Source organism: Papio anubis, chromosome 10, assembly GCF_008728515.1.
Source record: "Papio anubis isolate 15944 chromosome 10, Panubis1.0, whole genome shotgun sequence".
Taxonomy (NCBI): Eukaryota; Metazoa; Chordata; class Mammalia; order Primates; family Cercopithecidae; genus Papio; species Papio anubis.
This window is the reverse complement of record NC_044985.1, coordinates 23036887-23057545: the sequence shown is the minus strand read 5'-3', so window position 1 is coordinate 23057545 and position 20659 is coordinate 23036887. Positions and strand designations below refer to the sequence as shown.

General features: G+C 38.0%; 1 long non-coding RNA gene across 1 annotated transcript; it reads left to right on the top strand.

Annotated features, from left to right (window-relative positions):
* The first annotated feature begins 614 nt into the window (after positions 1 to 614).
* LOC103876205 lies at positions 615 to 3373 on the top strand. The gene is made up of 2 exons (XR_002516465.1): positions 615 to 833; positions 3046 to 3373. It is a non-coding gene; the product is annotated as an uncharacterized LOC103876205 (long non-coding RNA).
* Positions 3374 to 20659: the final 17286 nt, after the last annotated feature.

Genomic DNA, 20659 nt, shown 5'->3' with positions numbered 1-20659 from the left:
ATCCACCATAAAAGACCACAGGGCTTAAAGGGGCCGTCTATAAGCCTACCTTCAGGGCGCATTGTCTTTCTCAGGCATGTTCCTTGCTGAGAAAAAGAATTCAGCAATATTTCTCCTATTTGCTTATGAAAGAGGAGAAATATAGCTGTGTTCTGTCCGGATCACCGGCCACCAATTCAAAGTTACCTCTCTTGTTCCCTGAACATTGCTGTTATCCTGTTCTTTTTTAAGACACCCAGATTTCACGAGGTGGCCGGTGCCTGTAGTCCCAGCTACTTGGGAGGCTGAGGCAGGAGAATGGCGTAAACCCAGGAGGCGGAGCTTGCAGTGAGCTGAGATCCGGCCACCGTACTGCACTCCAGCCAGGGCGACAGAGCCAGACTCCGTCTCAAAAAAAAAAAAAAAAAAAAAAAAAAATGCCTGGATTTCATATTGTTCAAACACACATGCTCTACAAACCATTTGTGCAGTTGACACAATCACAGGGTCCTGAGGCTACATTCATCCTCCTCAGTTTACGAAGAAGATGACGAGATTAAGAGATTAAAGACAGGCATAAGAAATTATAAAAGTATTAATTTGGGGAACCAATAAATGTCCATGAAATGTTCACAATTTATTTTCTTCTGCCACAGCTTCAGCCGGTCCCTCCATTCAGGGTCCCTGACTTCCAACAAGGAAGAAATACAAGAAACTGATTACTGTAAATCAAGTTAATGGTTACTTATTAGGAGAAGGCAAGGATTGTGATTGGAACAGGGTACAAGAGGCTTCTGAAGTGACTAACAAAGTTGTTGGTTGCAAGGGTGTTTGCCCCATAAGAGCTGTTTAAGGTGCGTATATCTTCTGTGTGATTTTTCTTTATCCATGTTTTGTTTTACAATAAGAGGGTGAAAGTTTTCACAATAAAATATGTGCTCTATTTTACCATAAGGTTTTGAAAAATCAAAATCAACAAAGCCTAATTGTTCTACTAAATGAATCCATAGTTTCAGATTACGGCTATAAATTCTTACACAATTCACTTGTAATAAGATTTTAAAACTGTGCTTGTTAAGTATCTATAGAAAAATTAGAAAACACATACAAGCAAAATAAAGAAAATAGAAATCACTCTTAGCATATCTTCTGACAGAAGTTTTCCTGTGTATATGTAGTTTATACTTTTTTGATAAATATTAATAGAATCAGTGTTTGCTATTTTGCAATCTGCTCCCATTACTGAAAATATCACAAATATACTTCAATTTTGTTACATATAATTTTGCAATATTATTAAAAGACTGTATTTCTATTGATTATATTGAAATAAAAACATATGTTCAGTAAATCATCCACACCCCATACTTGAACATTGATGTTGGTCTTTCCAATATTTATTATTGTATATAAGCCTGAAATAATCATGCTTATAGCTAAATATTGGTACATATCCTTAATTTTTTACAGAAGCTAAATTTATCAAAGTGGAATTATATGTCAAGGTATTTTTCTGGTATGAATTGTAAAATTGTAAAATTATTCCTCAGTAAGATTGGGCTAATTTATAGGAGTATTACGTTATTCAGTGAGGTTGATTTTAATGTCAGGGCATTAGGCAAAAATCATGTGCAGCCAAAACCACTCTGGGAAATTATTTTAATATCTCATAAAGTACAGTATGCATGGTTTTATGTAAATAAATTGGAAATAGCATAAACGCCAATGTAATTTTATTGGAGACACATTCAAGGTGTTCTCTTCATGGCACTTCAGAAGCAATTAAGAACAACATTCAGATTCTAGTTTCCAATAACTTGTTCTTTCTAAAGCTCCTAGAAAATAAGATATTTCTAGACCCTGCTTACTTTATTATTATTTTTTTTTTACCATATTTGCCACATTTGGATTGTGATGGTTTTTAAAATTATGAGCTTCCCCACTAAATTAACAGATCTTTGAAATCAGAAAAAAGTTCTAATTCTTTTTATAATTACCTCAGCATCTAGCCTGAAGTGAAGCCACCTGGAAGAATTTACATAGTAAATAAATATTCACTCGAGTCATTTCTATATAAATATTATTGCAAACATTTTGAACACTTACTTTGTACCAGGAACTGCGCTAAGTTTTCTCCTTCCATTATTTCATTTAATACATTATGATATTTGTATCATTATTATGCCAATTTTACAGAAGTAAAATCTGTCTTAGTAAGTAACAGAACTAGAATTTATACCTGGGCTGTTTGACCCAAGTTATAACCAATTCTTCTGTTATGGAGAACGTAAGTGCTCATTTAGTCTTTTGAAAAAGAATAATAATGTTTCTGCTTACAGCTTATTTTCACATAATTCTGTGAGACTTTGCCTTATCTTTTTAAGATTTACTAAATTTAAAGCTGCCTAAAATCAAAGTGTGGTAACTGGTTTAATTCAGGAAAGCTATTTATTTTCGGGATATTTAATATTAGTTTGGATCAGTTTTTCATTTTGCATAGTTATATACTTGGATTAAAGCTAATTGTGGTTGAACTAGCCTTAAATATTTGCCTCTTGTACTGTCGGCTCAGATGTAGGCAGAACAAATATCACCAGATGAGGTGAAAAACTAAGGACACATCACAAGTGAAGTAATTACTATCTAGTACCTTCTTCAGAATTCTGACTACAAGTTGATATTTAGGAAAATTTATAATCTACTCAGACCACAGTAATTAATATTTCTTCCTGGAAGAGAAATTTAACAGAAGATAAAACAACATTTTTTGTGAAATATTTCTGGTACCTTTACTTTTACATCCTATAGAGTCACATCCTAAACAGAAATTCAAGTCTAAAATCGGTATAGATGGTTAAAAATAAAAATCCACCATAGTCAAAATTAACTCTAAGACCCTGTTGTGTGTCGAATTTTGTCCCTCTACCCCAAAATATGTTGAAGTCCTAATTCCCAGAACCTGTGAATGGAAGCGTATTTGGTAACTAAGGTCTTTGTAGATGTAATTAAGTTAAGATGAAATCATTAGGGTGGGTTCTAATCAAATATGACTGGTGTCTTTATCAGTGGAGAGAGACAGCTTGGCACAGGGAGCAGAGCACATGACAGTGGAGGCAGAGATTGGAGTGGTGCATGTACACATCAAGAAACACCCAAGATTGCCAGCAACACCAGAAACCAAGAGAAAGGCATGCGGACAGATTCCCCATAGAGAGCACGGCCCTGCTGACACCTTGATTTCAGACTTCTACTCTCCAGAACCGTGAGAGAATATATTTATGCTGCTTAAAGACACCCTGTTTGTGGTCCTTTATTTTGACAGCCCGAGAAAACTCATATAGATGCATACAGAAGCACTGCTTTAGAGAATAAAGTACTAGCCCCAAATTACAAACATTCAACACATGAATTTGTTTTCCAGTTAGATTTGGAGTGCGTCACTGTTCCTCCATTCAGCATCACATCTAGTGGTTAGCTTGTGTTTTGGAACCAAGTTGGATGAAAAGTAGGTAAGTATTTTCTAGCACTAAATTACCTTTAATATGGTGAGCTATATACACTCTGAGGGGAATCAAGTAACATGTCTCTTCCCAAGTTCATCCCTGTTGACTGGTGAAAAGATAAGCTGAGTCTCCCATACTAAAAACATTATATCTCCTTTTCTCTCTTCCTCATCTGGGCAGTACAGTGGAATCTGCATAGGTGAGATCCACTATTGTGACATTTCCACAGTATCTTGTGCTTTATACTTCATTTATTTTAGTTGTCTCATAAGAATATGATTTATTATAATTGTTTCAGTTTTTTGAGAGTTTCAAATATATGCTTTTCACTACCCTTTAAATTGCCTAAAATTTAAATTTAAATTTAGAAGGATATTACATATAAAACAAGTTTTTTTGCTCATAAAACTATCTTTCTTGGTTTATTGAGTATAGACATATGGTTCATTCGGGCAGATAATACATACTAATTTAATTTACTTTTAAATCTGTGTAAATTTAGTTATAAATGGAGCTGTGAACTGCTTAACTTTAAGGAATTTGCATCACATTTTTATCTCATTTCAGAAAAGGCAAAACTTGGAACAAAAATTACCCTCAATATAAAAAGAAATTTAAAAAGTGCCTGTTGGAGTAAATGCCTTCATTTTGACACTCGTTTATAGAAATTGTTCAATTTATAAGGAAGTGGATGGGCACAGTGATTCACGCCTGTAATCCCAGCACTTTGGGAGGCCGAGGCGAGTGGGTCACGAGCTCAGGAGTTCAAGACCAGCCTGGCCAACGTGGTGAAACCCCGTCTCTACTAAAGATACAAAAATTTAGCTGGGTATGGTGGTGCGTGCGTGTGGTCCCAACTACTTGGGAGGCTGAGGCAGGAGAACTGCTTGAACCCACTTGATCATGCCATTGCACCCCAGCCTGCGTGAAAGGGCAAGACCCCATTTGAAAAAAAAAAAAGAAAAGTGAGGGTCAAGAACGTGTTTTTAAAAGAAACCATCCTTTGACTGCTACAGAAATAAATACATGCTACTTGTACACTGCATTTCAACATCAGACCTTTGAGATCTGGTTTGCAGGACAGAAATGCTTTCACCAAATTGTACAGCAAAAGTCAACATACAAAAGCCTACAAGAAGTCACTTGATTCTTCACTTCCTGGTGAAGAAGCCAGGGTCCCACAGAAGCAAAAACGTGTCCTGTTTAATTTTTAAGCTACAGTGCGTAACTTATCTTCATTGCACATGGCCTTAAGATTCCAACAAAGCTTTGACATCAAAACTTCGTATCCATGCCCTTATATTTTTATTTAAAATGGAAGCAGTAAAGGAATGCATTGTTGAATATTTTATTCATCTTTCCAAATACAAGTTTAAAATATAAATACTCCTAGTTTTGAAGCAAAAAAAAAAAAAAAAAAGTAAAGTAGTTAATTTGTTTCATTGCCTTAGTTTTAAACACTACTACAGATTGAGATTTTACTGTCAATGCTCAAACCGGGGGCACCACAAGGATTATTTTCCAGTCCTTTTCTGCATGGCTTTCTTTTTCCATTTTCTGATAAGGTATACAGAAAAGCTAAATGAAAATATGTGATTTTATGATTCGTTTTCTACATCCACATTTTTTACTTGCAAATTAAGTCAGCAGAATTCAACTTTCCAACAGGTGGAATTTAACTTACCATTTCATTTTGTTCTAAAGATTTTCTTTAAGAATCCGATACAGCTAATAATTAACGGATTAATTTCAGTTGTCCCCACTTTCCTAGTCTCTGAATTACACCTAATTTGTTTAATAATCTGCCCTCCCATGCATGGGAAGTTAATATTCAACTGCGTTAGGAAAATTTGTATGTATTCTCTATAATATAGCTTATTTACAGAGGATACCTTTTCAGAGTTTATAAACATTGAATGCCTGTACTTTACCATATGATCAGATTTTTAACCATATAGATATTACTTATATTTTCCTCATTTTACCAAGTGACTCTTAGATGCATATAACCAAAGAGATTTATCAGAGAATGATTACATAAGGTACATATATGACCACTTAATCCCTTCAAGCTTTTATGAAATTTTGCAGAAATTAATTTTTAATGAACTATTGCTGGGTGGAGTATTCTCACCTTTTCTTAGCACTCCAGGATATCCACAAAATATAAAACAAACTATCCTTCTGCACTGTTATGCTAAAAAGTTTAATTAACAGAAAATACTACATAACATATACACCTAGTATTAAGAGTCGAAGTCCTTATTACTTCTCTTCTGGAAGAATGTCAAAGGCGCCTCATGTTCCCTCTATTTCTGGTGACTCTTTTCTGCAAGCCCTGACACAGCAATCGCATTGATCTCTTTAAAGTAAAACACCTTCAATGCCTCCCTATTGTTTAAGTGATGAAATAAAATTCTAAATAAGTATTCAGATGCTGACCTAACCTGTGAAAATTTACTCTACAAAACTCGTTCCTCTCAGCACCTGAAGGTTTTTGTTGTTGTTGTTTATTTTCCTTTTTATTTTCTTTCTTTAAAAAATATAATCCCGCTATTATAGAACTCAACTAAAAGAGTCAAGTTCATTTCTCGCCAATGCCCAAACTGCATGTATTTTCATCTAAACCAGATCTTTTACTCTTGACTTCATACACCAAGGTCACGAGCCGTGGAGCGAAGCAGAAAACCCAGCCTACATCCTGCCACCTGCCTTAAGAATGCAAGTTGTAGTCAGTTACAATGACTGCAGTCTCCAAGCATATTGAATCAGGCCACCATGCAGACTCTCAGTTACAAATTTTCTATGTTTCACTGGAAATCATGAACACATATCACTTCTACAAGGATTCCAGGGTAGAAATTTTCCTGCAGGTTACTCCATTACTCCATTTTTTCAGTTATGTTCTTTTGTTATTCAAGAATGTGTTTCCAGCCCCCATTGCTTACTTTCTTTCTTGAAAAAACATTTTTGTCCATCCTGTTCTCCAGCCTCTCTCCTCTCTCTCTCTCTCTCTCTCTCTCTCTCTCTCTGTGTGTGTGTGTGTGTGTGTGTATATATATATATATATGTTTGTTTGTTTTTTTTTTTGCATAATTGTGTGTGTGTAGAAAAAGATACGGAAGTAGAAAGCACAAAGATATATAGAAACATACAGTGGCAGGCAGCAAATCTTGTTTTAACATCAGAATTTAATTCATTAGCAGATTGACCCAAAAAGTGTAAAGTAGGCAGAGAGTTCTAGTTACATGGTGGCAGGCAAGAGAGCATGTGCAGGGTAACTGCCCTTTCTAAAACCATTATGTCTCATGGGACTTAATCACTATCACAAGAACAGCACAGGAAAAATCCAAACCCCATGATTCAATTACTTGCGCTCAGGTCCCCCACATGTCAGGTCCTTCCCATGACATGTGGGGATTATGGGAGCTATAATTCAAGATGAGATTTCGGTGGAGACACAGCCAAACCATATCATTCTGCTCCTGGCCCTCCTAAATCTCATGCCCTCACATTTCAAAACCAATAATTCCTTCCCTCCAGTCCCCCAAAGTCTTAACTCATTTCAGCCTTACCTCAAAAATCCACGGTCCAGAGTGGCATCTAAGACAATGCAAGTCCCTTTCACCTATGAACCTGTAAAATCAAAAGCAAGTTAGTTACTTCCTAGATACAATGGAGATACAGGCATTGGATAAATACAGTCGTTCCAAATGGGACAAATTGGCCAAAACAAAGGGCCTACAGGCCCCATGCTACATATTTTATGAGCTCCTCCCCCCATTCACTCTGATAAAATACATTGAGTTCTCTGGTCACAGTCACAAGCCTTCATCAAGAAATTTTCTAGCACTACAGTCTTGTAGCTTCTTCATTTTTTCAACTTTATCCTTTTTTATTGTTTCAAGTCACCTGCCTATAACCTTGGCTTTACACCTTGAATCTCACCACCTCTGAGCAATGATCCACTGACAAAATCTTCAATTTTGAAATGATATTCCTTGATGACAACTTCTACATTTATACTAAAACCAGGCGAAGTCAGTCTTCTTTGCAAGTTCTGCCACCTTTATGATTCATTTGAAAGCCTTATTTTTAGCACTGTCTGCAATCTAGTCATAAGAGATAAAGATAGCTCTAAATACTACCATGCAACTTTCACAGCATTCTCTGAGTAGATATTTTGCTGAACTGAAATTGTCATCATCTTTTGTCAAGATACCAGGGTAGTTAATAAAAGTCAGGCAACTACACAATTTTTATAATTAACTGTGTGCCCATGAATATCAACGGGTAAAGATTTGGCTTGGCTAATGCTTTTCTTTTCATCTGTAACTCCTTCCAATCCACCACAGTTTCATGTTAGTCAGTGCATGCCAAGAGCTAAAACCACTCCACTTGCCATGAGCAATGAAGTCCTACTTGTCATCTGACTGTGGGATAAATTCATTCCATGATTTCATCATGAAGATCTGATTTTGAAAGCCACTTCTGGTATCAACTTTCTTAACTTAGGGTTTTGTCCTGGAAACAAACACTTAGATAAGGACTTGGATGCAGATAATACATTTGGGTGTCCTGCAACAGAATTGAGAAAGTGGGACCATTGATTCCTGGGAGAGAGAAAGGGAAAAGTGTGCTAATATGCTGATTATCTATGTGAAAAAACTGGGGTTCATTCCTGCTAGATATCCTCTGAGAAGTCATGTACAACAGGCCTCAGCATTTTCCCACAGAGGACTATAGAGCTGGGGTATTTATCCTTTGTATTAGTCCCTTCTTGCATTACTATAAAGAACTACCTGAGACTGAGTAATTTATAAAGAAAAGAGGTTTCATTGCCCCCCAGTTCCACAGGTTATACAGGAAACATGGTTGTGGAGGTTTCAGGAAACTTGCAGTCCTGGTAGAAGGCCAAGAGGAAGGAAGCACTCCTTACATGGCCAGAGCAGAAAGAAGAGAGTGAAGCGGAAGATGCCACACACTTTTAAACAACCAGATGTCATGAGAACTCACTCACTGTCATGAGAACAGCAAGGGAAAAATCCACCCCATCATCCAATCCCTTCCCAGTCAGTCCCTCCCCCAACATGGGGGATTACAATTCAGCATAAGATTTGGACAGGGACACGTATCCAAACCATATCATCCTGAAACTACATTCCCCTTGATTGCGGGTTTTCTTTCAGAAATTCACTCCTCCACACTCTTGGGTTGGCCTTCAGGTTGTTGAATGATCTGCAGTCTAGGAGGAAGCGAAGAAGAGAGAAGTATCTTGGCCTGACTTTGATGTGTGTCACTGTTAATGATGCCCGGAACTGTCCATCCAGGGATGCTAAAACCAGAAGGGCTGAGATGTTATGTGATCCATGGCAAGGTCTCTTCATTATAATTTAATGACATTTTCTTAGCTTTCATTATATGTGAACCTCCTCGCAGCAGTTGATATTTTGCCTAATTCTATCTTAAAACACTGCTCTTTAGTTTCCATAAAACTATGGCCTTTTAGATTCCCTCCTATCCCTTACTTCTGTAACTTTACTTTTTCCTTCATCCTGCTAGATATATTTTTTATGTGTAACTTCAGTCTTATTGTTTTATGTCTCTCACCTCTCTTCCTTGTTATTTTCCAATTTCAACTAGCACCTATTAATCTATATTTCAGTTCTCTAGCCCTAGCTCTTCATTTTCACCTCGTAGGCATCTCCAGTGAAAAGTTCCAAAAGCAACACAAGCTCAACATGTCCAAAATACATCCATCTCAGATCTGTGTATTTCCTTAATCTCTTATTTCTGTCTGAGGCATCATCTCTCAATGCTCAGACTGAATATCTCAATATTGACATCTACCACTCATTTATTTCTTTTCCCATATCCAATTAGTTTCCAAGTACTCTCTATTCGAAGGTTTATTTATTTTGTAAATCCTTCTCTCAATTATAATTTTTCACGATTTCTATCTTAATTCATGCCCTCACTCCCTCCAATTAGGAGGACTGAAAATGCTTTCTAATGTGTTTCTCTTTTCAATTTCTTCTACACAGGGCCACGTCATTGTTTTAATATCAAGTACATCTCTGATTCAGACACATTCTTCTAAAATGCTTTTGATGACTAAGCAATAGTAATAGATAACATTATCTATCTATCTATCTATCTATCTATCTATCTATCTATCTATCTATATTACTTCCTACATACCAGCTTCTATTCTATAGACTTTGCATTATAAAAAATTATTTGATCTTCATAATAATCATCTTATTTCATAAATGAGAAAAAATGCCTAAAATTATATACCTACAAACAAGCAAATCAGAAATCAAACAGGTGGCCTGTTTTAAAAATCTGTGCTACTAATCACTATACTAAAATGACTTATAAGGCCACATAGAACAAAAGCCTGCAGAATAAAATGGCAAACACTTAAGACCCTTTATAAAACTGTGTCCCAAACTTCTTTTTAAAATTAACTCGCAGTTTTAATGATTTATTTGGGATATTCTGTCCTAAACTATTAATATACATTATTTTATTTTGTTCTCCCAATGATCTCATGAAATTGGTATTATTCTTACTCTCACTTTTCTCATGTGGATCAACTGAGGCTTAGAGAAGAGGTATTATTTGCATAAGGTCCCATGTACAATAAGTTGCAGAGCTAGGGATTGAAATCATGATCTTGCCTTCCAAGTCTACATTCTAGACAACTGTATCATTCCACATTCATTTGCCCTTCCTGTTAAAAAGATGGTGAAATAATCATCATCCATATATGTCCCTCAATGTCTGGCCTCCATACCACCACTTATATGTCTTCCTTCAAAGAAAATGCATTTCTGCCTTACACACTCTGCAAGCCCAAATCCTGCCTATTTTGAAATTTTCCTTGAATATTACCTTAATTGAAGATAGTCTCCCCAGGCTCTGTGCTGAAAAGCACCTCTCTACGAACAATATCACTTTCTAACCAGAATTTATATTACATACCTGCATTCTCTATATCTCTATGCTCAGGAAGAAAAAGAGGTCAATCTGTAGCCTCCAAAACACCTAGCATGTAATATTTTTGGAGATTTGATTAATTTATTTTTGTAAGAGTTACTGATCAAGAGGAGAAAAGTATTTTATTACCCTTCAAAATATATAACCCTAAGTGCAGAAATAAAATAATATTTGAAAAAAAGGAATATAACAATACAAAGACTTGATAATTTATATCAATTGAATTCCTAATTGCCTAAACAAAATATATCACCTAAAAGTAGCCATTAGGTAAGAAACCTAAGAAAGAGTTCAGGTACTTTATTTTAAATCTCATAAACATAGAAGCTCTACTTTTTTGGCAAATATTTACTGAGTCCCCATTATGTGCCAGACACCAATGTGGTATGCTGTGGGTACAACACTGAGCATCACAAAGACCTCAGTTCTGACCTTAGGATCAGTCTATTGGAAGAGACGAACATTCATAAAAATACCACACAGATACAGGAAACATTGCAATTATAATACATTCCACAAATAAAGTTTTGAGTATGGGAATTTGACAAGAAAGTAGAATAAGGCTACTTCTATTGAGTTCTGAAGCATTAGTTGTAGTTAAGGAAGACTGGGGACAGCAAGAGTATTCTATGCAGAGAATATGAAGAGGGTCAGTGAAGTGATTAATGCAAAAGGTACAAAGAGGTTGCTATTTCAACTTACTCAATTAGACTGCTAGATAATTGTATTAGTCAGGCTTCTCTAGAGAAGGTGTAAGTATTAACTTACACCATCACAAGTTCCCACAATAGGCTGCCTGCAAGTTTGAGGAGCAAGGAGAGCCAATCCAAGCCTCAAAACTGAAGAACTTTGGACCCCAATGCTCGAGGGCAGGAAGCATCCAGCAGAGGAGAAAGATGTAGGCTGGAAGGCTAGGCCAGTCTTGCCTTTTCACATTTTTCTGCCTGCTTTACATTCACAGGCAGCTGATTAGATGGTGCCCACCAGATTAAGGGTTGGTGGGTCTTCCCCAGTCCAATGACTCAAATGTTAATCTCTTTTGGCAACATCCTCACAGACACATCCAGGATCCATACTTTGTATCCTTCAATCCAATCAAGTTGACACTCAGTATTAACCATCACAAGTCCACTTCTTGTCAACTTGAACCCATACCCATCTCCTGAGATCATACATAATTTTCAAATAAAGACAATAATAATTGTCATAATTACACCTAACAATACAAGTATCCTTTGTACAACTGGAAACACACCAATACCCAGCCCAAATACTATTACATAAAGTTAACAATACTTAAATGCTGATATGAAGTCAATAAATCTATGTCACATAATAAAAGAAAAGAAAAGAAAATGAAGATATTTTCTTAGTACAAGTGTATACATGCACAAACATGTTTTTAACAAAAGAAAGAGGAAATACTCGTAACAGTTACAATCCTCCTTTCTGCAACTGGTCACATGATAATACCTGGTATTGATGACTACCTTCTTCTACTACCCATTCTGTATTCCCTTTGCCTTCAGCAAACCCCTCAGCAGGTCATGGTTTTTTCCTGGTGGAGTGACCCAAACCTTCATTCCTGAGAGGTCTGGACACTTGTAGTCTTGCCTGGATTGGGCTGTTGTAGTTTCCCATTGACCTTCATCACACACCATGGTAATCCTAAGAGACGCTTTAATAGATCTCCTGTATTTCATGCATACTCTTCCTTACCTCCGATATGGAATAGTAGATTGATTTCATCTTGATAGTCCAGGTCAATCATCCCAGCCAACAGTGTAACTCCCTTCTTAGTCTGTTGACTTAAAGGTAGGAGGAACCCAAAGTGTCTAGGTGGCAATCTTAACTCCCAGTTTAACAGAATCACTGCTGTGTCTCCTGGTGGCAGCATTCCTCCTTCTGAATGTTTCAAGAACAGGAAGCAAAAATTTTGCTAGTGGATCACCAGGTGTGATGATGGGTGGTTCCACTTCCACTTCCACCCCTTGATTCCTGGACCCCCGAATCCTGGCTATGGGAAAAACAGTACCATATATTGCACGCTGATTCAGAGCATACATGGCCTTCTGGAGGACTTTGCTCCAGCCCTGCAAAGTATTGTCACCTCGTTGGCATTGCAATTGTGACTTCAAAAGGCCATTTCACTGTTCTATGAATCCAGCTACTTCAGGATGATGAGGAACATAGTAAGACCAGTGAATTCCATTAGCATGAGTCCACTGCTGCACGTTTTTAGCCGTAAAGTGAGTGCCTTGGTCAGAGGCAATGCTATGTGGAATACCATGATGGTGGATAAGGTATTCTGGTGAGTCCACAGATGGTAGTCTTGACATAAGCATTACATGCACAATAGACAAACCCATATCCAAAGTGAGTGTTAATTTCAGTGAGGACAAACCTTTGCCCTTTCTATGATGGAAGAGGTCCAATATAATCAGCTTGCCACCAGATAGCTGGCTGTTCACCCCGAGGCATGGTGCCACATTGAGGGCTCAGTATAGGTCTCTGCTGCTGGCAAACTGGTACTCAGCTGTGACCGTAGCCATGTCAGCCTTGGTGAGTGAAGTTCATGCTGCTGAGGCCATGCATAAACTCCATCCCTGCCACCATGGCCACTTTGTTCATAGGCCCATTGGGTGATGACAGGGGTGGCTGGGGAAAGAGGATGAGTGGGGTCCACAGAACAGATCATCCTATCCACTTGATTATTAAAATGCCTCTCTGCTGAGGTCACCCATTGGTGAGCATTCACATGGAACAAATATCTTCATGGTTTTTGAACACTCTGAGAGGTCCATCCACATACCTCTTTCCCAAATTTCTTGGTCACCAATTTTCCAATCATGCTTTTTCCAAGTCCGTGACCATCCAGCCAAATCATTGGCTACAGTCCATGAATCAGTATATACTAGCACATCTGACTATTTCTCCTTCCATGCAAAGTGCACAACCAGGTGCACTACTCAAAGTTCTGCCCACTGGGAAGATTGTCCTTCACCACTGTCCTTCAGGGATGATCTAAAAAAGGGCTATAGTGCTGTAGCTGTCCACTTTCTGGTGGTGCCTGTGTATCGTGCAGAACCATCTGTGAACCAGGCCCTGATCTTCTCTTTCTCTGTTAACTGATCATAAGGAACTTCCTATGAAGCCATTAGTGCAGGCTGTGGAAGAGAAGGCAGGGTGGCAGGAGTGGAGACCATGGGCATTTGAACTGCTTCCTCATGTAACTTACTTGTGCCTTCAGGACCTGCTTGAGCCTGATCTCGTATATACCACTTCCATTTGATGATGGCATGATGGTGTGCACAACCTACTTTATGGCTAGATGGTTCAGAAAGCACCCAGTTCATGATAGGCAGTTCAGGTCGCATGGTGACTTGATGACCCACAGTCAAACGTTCGGTTACCACCAAAGCCCAATAACAGGCCGAGAGCTGTCTCTCAAAAGGAGAGCAGTTATCTGTAGAAGATGGCAGGACCTTGCTCTAAAATCCTAGAGGCCACCCCTGTGATTCACCTATGGGGGCCTGCCAAAGGCTCCAAACAGCATCCCTATCTGCCACTGATACCCCAAGCACCATTGTATCTGCTGGGTCATATGGCCCAAGTGGAAGAGCAGCTTACACAGCAGCCTGAACCTATTGCAGAGCCTTCTTTTCTGGACCCCACTCGAAACTGGCAACCTTTCAGGTCACTCGATGGGATGGAGTACCATACCCAAGTGAGGAAAGTGTTACCTCCAAAATCCAAATAGGCTCACTGGGCAATGTGCCTCTTTCTGGGTTGTAGAAGGGGCCTACAAACCCTTGTAGGCCCCTGTAGAACCTTAGAAGGAATTCCTCACCTTAGAAGGAATATATCGACAGACCTCACACCACCGTACCCCTAGAAAATCTACTGAGGTAGAAGTTCCCTGAATTTTAGTAGGATTTATTTCCCATCCTCTGGCAAGCAAATGTCTCACCAACAAGGCCAGTGTATTTACTACTTCTTGCTCACTGGATCCAATCAGCATAATGCCATCAGTATAACAGACCAGTGTGATATCTTGCAGAAGCAAAAAGAGGTCAAGGTCTCTCTGAATAAGATTATGACACAAAGCTGGAGAGGTGACATACTCTTGAGGTAGGACAATGAAGGTATATTGCTGGCCTTGCCAGCTGAAGGCAAATTGCTTCTGGTGGGCCTTATGGACAGGAATGGAGAAAAAGACATTTGCCAAGTCAGTGGCTGCATACCAGGGACAGGGAGATGTGTTACTTTGCTCAAGCAATGAAACCATATCTGGTATAACAGCTGCAATTGGAATCACCACTTGGTTAAGCTTACAATAATCCATTGTTATTCTCCAAGATATATTTGTCTTCTGCACAGGCCAGCTGGGAGAGTTGAATGAAGATGTGGTGGGAATCACCATCCCTGTGTCTTTCAAGTCCTTGACGGTGGCACTAATCTCTGCAATCACTGCAGGGATGCAATATCGTTATTTAGTATTTTTCTTTTTTCTTTTTCTTTTTTTCTTTTTTCTTTTTTTTTTTTTTTTTTTTTTTTTGAGACAGAGTCTTACTCTGTTGCCCAGGCTGGAGTGCAGTGGTGTAATCTCGGCTCACTGCAAGCTCTGCCTCCTGGGTTCATGTCATTCTCCTGCCTCAGCCTCCTGAGTAGCTGGGACTACAGGTGCCTGCCACCATGCCTGGTTAATTTTTTAGATGGGGTTTCACCATGTTAGCCAGGATGGTCTCCATCTCCTGACCTCGTGATCCACCCACCTCGGCCTCCCAAAGTGCTGGGATTACAGGCATGAGCCACTACACCCGGCCTGTTATTTACTATTTTTCTTGGTAGAGACAGCTCTAATGGCTTCCATCTGGCGTTTCTGACCATAAAGACCATCACCCTACCAGTCAGAGAGACAATGTGGGGGTTCTGCCAGCTGCAAAGTACATCTGTGCCAATTATGCACCCTTGCACTGGGGAAATGAACACAGGATGAGTCCAGGGACCTGAACTAAAACTAAAGTAAGTGGGACCTGAGCTAAAACTCCATTAATTACCTGAACTCCATAAGCCACTACTTCAACTGGAGGACCACAACGACATTTTGGGTTTCCTGGAATCAACGTCAGCTCAGAGCCAATGTCCAATAGTTCTTGAAATGTCTGATCATTTCCCTTTCCCCACTGCACAATTACCCTGGTAAAAGGCCAGAGGTCTCCTTGGGGAAGGATAGGGAAAAGATTCACTGCATAAACTGTCAGTAATGTAGTGAGGTCCTTCCTCTAGGAGACTCGGCCTCCTCTTATTCAAGGGGTTTTGGGTCTGTAAACTGGCTCAAGTCTGGAAATGGATTGAGGGGCTATGATTCTGTTTTTATAATTCAAATTAGTCTTTTGTCCATTTGACCTAGAAGTTTTATCCTTATATAAATTAAGTAGGAATGCAGTAGGCTTCCTATCAATTTCACTTCTAGGAACATTGTGATTTATTAGCCACTGCCAGAGTTCTACACTAGTAAGACTATTCTGATTGCTGCTTTGTCTCTGCTATCCATTACAGTAGTCACGCCCACCTTGCTGTTCACAGTTGAGCGGCACCACTTGGCCCCTGCCACCTCAGGATCCTAGTTTTTCTATTGTGTTTAAATTTTGTGGTTGAGTGACTGCGGTTCCCACTGTTAGCTTTGACATACAGAGAAGAGCAATTACAGGGCTTTTCAAAGATGCAGGTGCTGCCCTCACAAATCTATTTCACAAGTCATTGGTCAAGGGTATATCTTCTGGACCCTCCCAGCTGGGATGAGTAGGTCTAAAGTGCCTAATCCACTCCACCATCCCATTCTCCCTAAGCCTTTGGATCCCTTCCTCTACATTAAACCAAGGAAGATCAGGCCTTGCTCACAGTGGGCCATCTTTTAATCCATATTTCTACTCACCAAACAAATAAACTATTAGAACCTTTTTTAACTCCCAGAGCTGCAACAATAAAAGCACAGTCCCTACTTAGCAGGCCCAAATCAATACATTCAGCCTGATCTAACTCTATGTTCCTTCCCTCATTATCCCACACCCTTAATATCCATTCCCATGCCTGTTCTCCAGATTTCTGTTTATATACTCCAGAAAACTCAAGCAATTCTTTTCAAGTGCAGCATACCTCCTCATGGGTCACACTCTCAGCCTTACCTCTAGAGGCCCACTAGGACTTTAGTCTAACTATAGGTCTAGAAGCAAACAGCAGTGTTGTGGGTGGCGCCTGAAAAGAATCAACATTATTTTGCAAGGCAACTATGTGTGAGGGGAGGCTATCAACATTTCCTCAGGAAGCACAGGGTTTACCTCCTCAGACTAAGGTAGAAAGACTGATGGCAGCATGGGTTGGGGAAGGGATGCTGCCACTACTGGGGATGGGGAAACTGTTCCTTTTGGCAAAAAAAAAAAAGTTTCATCAGAGTTTACACACTCAATGTCCCCAGTTTCAGCAGGGTCCTCCCATATGTCCCTGTTCCAAGTTGCAGGATTCCATTCTTTTCCAATAAATGCCCTCACTTTAACAGTAGACATCTCTTGAGGCTTTGCATGCACCTTTCATTACAGATTAGCCACTCGCATAATAAGAGTTTGTGTCTGTCTTTCCGCAATCTCAGCTTTTTCTCTACAGAAGACAAGACTCTCTCTCAAGGCAATCTTAGAGATTTGAGGTTCAGTATTTGCTGGTGAAGACAGGAGACAGAATCCTCGAGTTCATCATTTTCGTTCATCACTTTGTCCACTGAATTTAGGAGCAACCAACCACCTTCATTATGTTCCTTGGTTCTCCACATATGATCAAAAGTATTATGTATAGACCCACTTAACACCTTGCCTCTCACAAGCAGAGTGGTGAATCAGGAATGTCAGATGCATTTATTTTGCATAACTCTGAACAGTTCATGCCAAGGACTATCGGTGTTTTCCAAACTATTAGAAGTAGAGTCCTTAGCATTTTGGGGTCTAATCATATTAAGCAGCCAACTCCAGAAACCCCCAAACCAATGAAAGAACCCCATCCTTAATATTCTGTTCCTCTAGAACCACTCCCAATACCAAAATCTGTATTAGTCAAAGTTCTCTAGAGGGACAGAACTAATAGGATACACACGCACACATACATATATATGGAAGTTTGTTAAGTATTAACTTGCATGATCTCAAGTTCCCACAGTAGGCTGTCTGAAAACTTGAAGAGCAAGGAGAGCCAGTCCAAGTCTCAAAGCTGAAGAACTTTGGAGTCTGATGGTCAAGGGCAGGAAGCATCCAGCAGAGGAGAAAGATGTAGGCTGGAAGGCTAGGCCAGTCTTGCCTTTTCACATTTTTCTGCCTGCTTTACATTCGCTGGTAGCTTATTAAATGGTGCCCACCACATTAAGGGTTGGTGGGTCTTCCCCAGCCCACTGATTCAAATGTTAATCTCTTTTGGCAACATCCTCACAGACATACTCATTATCAATACTTTGTATCCTTCAATCCAATCAAGTTGACACTCAGTATTAACCATCACAATGATTCAGTGGGTAGGAGGTAGCATTCAGGGTTGGTTACTTGAGTGTAGAAACTTAAATAGAGTGGAATGAAATGGTGAGTCATAGCAAATTAAGCTATTAATAGTTATTAGATTACCTAATGCCCAGCTTAGTATTAATGTTCACTGTAATGAAACAATATTTTATGTTTATTATTTTATCAATTGAAAGAACTCAGGTGATCTTCTGGGGAAAATAATTTAAATTCATTCATTGGACCCTTTGAGGTGATAGTTGTCAACAAATCTTAAATATTTTCAGTGTTCAATTGATTTTTATTAGCAGTGAGTTGCTCTAAATTAATTTGCTTCCTTTTAAACATATTTTTTTCTCGACTGAACAACCCCAAATTATTATTATTTTAAGATTACTTTTAACATTTTCCTAGGTTAAATCATTTTAATGAAAAGCTATCATAAATATTTGTTATCACTGTATTTTAGATTTTCATGGCATAGGGGAAACAAATCAAGTTATTAACACTAATAAATTTGATTTTATTTCTACAAATGAGAAATAAAATACATTCTTTCAGGAAAAAAATATACTCAGTAGGATTATAAATCTATTAATCTAAAAACATTTTCTAACTCCTGTCGTATTTATGGAAGTTTTCCATATCAGAAGAGAAGCTTCAAGACACTTCTCAGCCTGTGCTCTCTATGTCCGCCAGAAGCATAAACTACCTTTGAATTTTGAAATTTTCTAGTAGCCCCATTAAAAGTCAAAAAGAAATAGGTGAAATTAGTTTTAAATGTCATACTTAATATAATGTAAATATAAGTCATAAATGAGATATTGCATATTTTGTTACTAACTTCATATTTTTGTATATATTTTAAAGTTACAGCATGTCTCAGTTTGACTGACTTTATTCCATGTGCTAAATAGCCACATGTGGACAATGACTGCTGTATTAAACATCATCAGTCTTAGGCCAAACTAGTCCTTAGAAGAGTTTTCTCAAATAATCGCCTTTTAATAAAAAACCTGAATTGTTCATCAGGTTAATAATCCACTTCTTCCTATTTCACTGTTATACTTTCATTACTTAGTCACCTCTAATGTGTGTGTGTTTGCCTGCCTGTGTGTGTCTCCTTCAATCATTACACAAATATTTACATATACTCTGTATGCATTAGGCTCAGAGTGAAAAAATGGTGAAATGTACATGGTCACTACCCTCCAGGAGCTGAAAATCTATCTGTGCCTCTCAGTCCTTTTGACTGAAGGTGCATCCATCTTATGTATCTCAGTAGCTAGGAGACTAAACACAAATATCCTTCACTGACTCCCTCCATTTGCTATTAATCACGTATCCCTAATTACTCCAATAGCAGAGACACTTGGCCGATTGCCCACGTTCAAAGTCTTCAATTCATCTTTAATTCCTTTCTCATTTTCTCTCCACATTCACAAATACTTTCTATCTCACAATATCCAATTTAAAAGCCCACTCAGGCCTGTTTCTTTTCACTCATTGTAGTAGTGTGACTTTATCTCTGGTTTACTTGCCCTCTCATAAGTACCCATATGTAATATTTCTATCTTCCTTTTTTCCTCAAAAATGAAAGTAATTTAATGTAAATTGTAAAATCACACACGTTTACTGTGAAAATGATCCTTTAAATGTAAATGTAGAGCAGCAACATGCCTCTTGATTTCCTTGAAAACCAGTTTGTTGGGAAAAGCTGCCAAAATTCTACATATCTATTACTGATAATTTTTACGAGTGTTTCTTTTGTGAACCACCAAAATTATGACATTAAATTATAATAAGGTAACATGGTTTGGTAACTTATAGCATAATCTCAAGAACACTACAGTTTAATAATTTTTTTGTTGATGTTGCTAAAAGTATGATATTTAAAAAATGGATAAATCCTTTATAGAGAAACTTTATATAGAACTTGCCTGTAACAGCTAAGCTTGTAGATTGTTATAAGCATTCCTGATAAAAGAATATATTCCAAAATTCATTACATTAAATGATATATTCACTTTATACTTATTCATTTTATTAATAAAGAAAAAAGCATTTAATATTGAGATCTTAGTTTAATATCCTTGGTAATATGTCATTAATAGCAAATCAGTGGTAGGAAACTGCAGCTCTTAAGACAAATATTCAATTTCTCTGAATATAAAAGTAAGTATTATATAAGTATTGATTATTTTATTCCACTTTCCTATTACATAATAACATGAAAATGATAAGAAACTGTTAGAATTCAATTTCTGAAAATTTACAAAATGGAAGGAAGTCATTCAATGAGCTATTTGTCACAATAAGTAGCATTTATAACTGAGCAAGACAACCACTTTTTATGTGACTGGCAAAGAAACACAGCAACAAATATAATAAACATAATAAAAATTCACAAATCCACTTCTTGAACTAAAAGTAAGAGAGCATTTTCTTATTAAAAATGTGATTATCTATGCATGCCACCAAAACACACTGCTGGAAAATAGAATGAAAGAAGTTAATGTTGTTTGCTGAATGATTATTTCTGATTCCTCAGACTAGCTTCTCCATCATCAGATGAAATTAGGTTAGTCTGGTATGACTTACACTTAATGGTGATCACTGATTTCATTCCTAAGT